We start from the raw sequence: 3,740 nt of genomic DNA on the forward strand, positions 1-3,740 counted from the left end.
GGAAGAATGTAGGAGAAACAGATTGTAGAAGATGCTACTAAGCTGCAACCTAATTTTAAACGTTGTGACTTAAAGGAATGGTACTCTCAAAAAACTAGTACTGTAATTCAAAATGAAAATTCTTGAGTCTTCACTTGCAAGATGACAATAAACTCAAACTATTTCCCAGATTATATCTGCTTCATTAATTATGCCCTTGTTTATATAATACAATTGTTTTTTTCCCATCTAGTCCATGTATAGAGAAGTTATGGTTTTAAGGCCATCCTGTGGGATTTAGGAAATTGGGGCTTTGCAATAGGACTGGGCAAGGATGCTGGTTGTAATACAGCAATGCGTTTTCAAATTTGAATTTTTTTTTTAAATTAAAACACGTACATGAACAGCAGAGGGCTGTGGCACTTATGAAAAGGATCCCAGATTCAGTATCTTGACAACTGGAATAGCACTAGCATCATGTTTTGAGTTTGGAACTACCATACAGACATTCTCAGTTGTTTTAAGCTAGTCCTAATATAGCTTGTCCTGAGTTTTGATTGACTTAACACACTGGCGGACATACGTAGACTATAACATTTTTAAACTGAATCACACAGTATTGTTCAGTCTGTTAACAGGAGTGCGTTCATACACTATGATCTTTACTTACATATGTTGTGGGTCTGCAGATCTTTCTAATAGAAGAGATTCTGCTTGCTTCAGATTCAGGCTTTTCTCTCAAAGAGGTGGGTCGGTCAATTCCTGTTGCAACCAATGGATCAACTCTTGATCTGGAAAAAAAGACCTTGCGCTTTCAGGAAACTACTACAGATAGGGAAAAAAAACCTTTTGGGAGGTCCATCTTCATTTTGGTCACCAAGCAACCAGTTGTAAGTTGAAGACTGTACAATTGTCTCTGCTGTCTTGACTTATTGTGGATAGTTTTTATTGATATGTCTTGTTTTAATTGGTGTTTAATTACACCTTTGATGTGTGTATTCAGACCTTCCCAACTTTTTTAGTGCAAATCAAATAGAAATTATACTGGTTGAGAAGGAAGCCGCAAGTAATACTTTATAGCAGTGATGGCGAACCTTTTAGAGACCAAGTGCCCAAACTGCAACCCAAAACCCATTTATGCATCGTCGAGTGCCAGGTGGGTGTGGCCCATTGGCTGGGTGTGGCCAGTTGGGTGGGCGTGGCTGCAGTGGGTGGGACTAAAAAGTTCAATCAATCAATTCCAACTCTGCAAGATTTTTTTTTCCCGTGAGAAGTTGAAATTGACTGATTGAACCTTTTTTTTTTTTTTTTGCACACGGCGGTGGAGGCCTAAAGCAAAAAGATTTTATAAAACCCAGCTAAAGGCCTAGGACTAGGGCGACGCCGTGCGTGTCCACAGAGAGGGCTCTGAATGCCGCCTCTGGCACCTGTGCCATAGGTTCGCCACCACTGCTTTATAGGGACGAAGCAAACATGGGCAAAAATTTGGGTAAGATTTTGACATTCCCAGATTTTTTCTATCTGGCGGAAATGTTAAGGAGCAGAAGGGAGATGGGGAAAGAGGGAAAACATAACAAAGTTGATTTCATGAAACATATTTAAGATGGCATGAAGGAACAACCACAGGCTAATGAATTAGGTTCTTACTCCTAGAAGGAAAGATAAAAGGAGTGATTTTAATAAAAGACTTGATACAGCCAGAATACATTTTAGAGCATCTTCTGTACCCATCAATTCTATTTTTAAAAAAAATTAACACACCCAGGGTAGTGCAACAGTTCCCTTTAGCATAGAATTTAAAAATCATGGTTGTTCTTATTATAGCTTTGGAAGGTGAGTAGATTCTTTTGACTTTTAACTGCTGAAATATTTTAAAAGTTTTTTAGTATTCTGTCTCTAGGATTTTTAAACCATTTAAAAATGAAATAATAAAACATTTCCCTTAGTTCAATGAATCTTGGCACAGTAATTTGTATTAGTAATAAAAGCTAGTTTGGTGCCAGGTTAAGGTGCCAGGTTAGAAGCCAGGAGATTGTGTGTTCCCTCTCCTTCAGCCTGACCTATCTCACAGGGTTGTTGTGGGGAAAATAGGGAGTACAGGTACTCAACTTTCAACCACAATTGAGCCCAATTTTTGTTGCTAAGCAAAAAATTTGTTAAGTGACTTTTGCTCCACTTTATGACCTTTCTTGCCATAGTTGTTAAGTGAACCATTGCAATTGTTAAGTAAGTAACACAGTTGTTAAGTGAATCTGGCTTCCTCGTTGCCTTTGCTTATCAGGAGGCAAAAAGGGCATCATCACATGACCCCAGACACTGCAACCGTCATAAATTGAGTCAGTAGCCAAATGTTTGAATTTTAATCACATAACCATGGGGATGCTGCGACGGTCATAAATGTGAAAACGTCATTAAATCACTTTTTTCAATGCCATTGTAACGTCAAACACTCACTAAACGAATTGTTGTAATTTAAGGACTACCTGTACTGTTACCTTGAGTTATACAAAAAATAATAATAAAGGCATGATATAAATAAGGCACAATCCCTAAAGTTAAGCCAGTGGGACCACAAAATGGGGACAGCTTTCAGCTAGAGCTACAAAACCCTCATTTATGTAACATACGGCATAGACAGAGCACATGGACAACAGTAATAAAATTATACAGGAGCACATAATAATACTAAGGTGCACGTACAATGGAAATATGTAGTCAATTTTATAAAGTTTGAGGAATTTAAGAAATTATATGCAGGCTATAGGTTACAGTTTTAAAATTAAGTTGGTTCATAATAGAATAACCCTCCCGCCCCTCAATGGCGCTTGGGGTTCGTACCACAAAGGAAACCCAGACCGAAACAGGGGTTCACACGTGTGCTGGACCATCACCCCCCAATCCTATTTGGGCTGCTTGCGGGGTACCATATTATAGAACTATCAAAAGTGACTCTCAGCCGGCCTGATTTTAACTAATTCGGCAACCTCGCCTTCTGGGACTGAGGGAAGGTTCGGCGCCTCACGAATGAATGCTGGACCCGCCGAACCGTCGTGGGAAGACACCCTCCCCACCGTGCCTTTCTTTATCCCTCCTGAACACTCCCCCCCCTCACGCCCGGCTCCCCTCAAGCAGCCCCTCGCTTCGGCTTTCGCGCCTTTCCCGCCCCCTCCTCCCAAAATGGCGACGCCTCTTCCCTGGTTTTCCCGCCCAAAAAGAGTTGAAGGAGGGAGGGGGGGGAAAAAGATCAAAAAAGTCGCTCCTCCCTAGAGCCCCGCCCCTTTCAGCCCCGCCCTCTTCCCCTCCCTTCCCGGCGCGTGGGCGGCGCCTCCCCGTCCGCGGGCAGGCGAAGGGGGCGGGGCCGGAGCGCCGCCCTTGCCCAGCCTGCCGAAGAGAAGAACGATGACGTCGGGAAAAAAAAAAAGAGAGAGAGAGAGAGAGGGAGGGGCCAGCGCGAGGCGACGGGTAAAGCCAGTCGCTGGGTTTGGTTCGCCGGCTCCGCCTGGCTTGCCCTTGATCTCTCCGCCCCGTGCGCTCTCCTTGCGCCCCCGCCTCCTCAGAAAGGGGCGGTCCCACTTTGGATCCTCTCCCTCTTCCCCCCCCCCTCCGTTTCTTTGGGGAAGACGCCAAACGTCGGCTCCTCCCCCTTCAGGTGCAGCTGCAACCGCCCCGCCCCTCCCCGCGTCTCTTCAGGGAAACCCCCCCCCCTTGTGGGAACAGCCCTCTCTGCCGCTCCCCCCCCTCCTGTGCGTGCAACAACGTCC

At 44.4% G+C, this 3,740-nt stretch overlaps 1 protein-coding gene across 3 annotated transcripts in view; it reads right to left on the reverse strand.

Annotated features, from left to right (window-relative positions):
* The window catches only part of BICRA (BRD4 interacting chromatin remodeling complex associated protein), a 69,823-nt gene extending 68,733 nt beyond the window's left edge, over positions 1-1,090 (reverse strand). For all 3 annotated transcript variants that reach the window (XM_039369145.1, XM_039369146.1, XM_039369143.1), the window contains exon 1: positions 650-1,090. The gene's annotated coding sequence lies outside the window, so the exon portion shown is untranslated. The remainder of the gene's footprint in view (positions 1-649) is intronic.
* Positions 1,091-3,740: the final 2,650 nt, after the last annotated feature.

The sequence above is a fragment of the Crotalus tigris genome, unplaced genomic scaffold, assembly GCF_016545835.1.
Source record: "Crotalus tigris isolate CLP2741 ecotype Arizona unplaced genomic scaffold, ASM1654583v1 scf7180000020990.9691751010:1144802, whole genome shotgun sequence".
Classification (NCBI taxonomy): domain Eukaryota; kingdom Metazoa; phylum Chordata; class Lepidosauria; order Squamata; family Viperidae; genus Crotalus; species Crotalus tigris.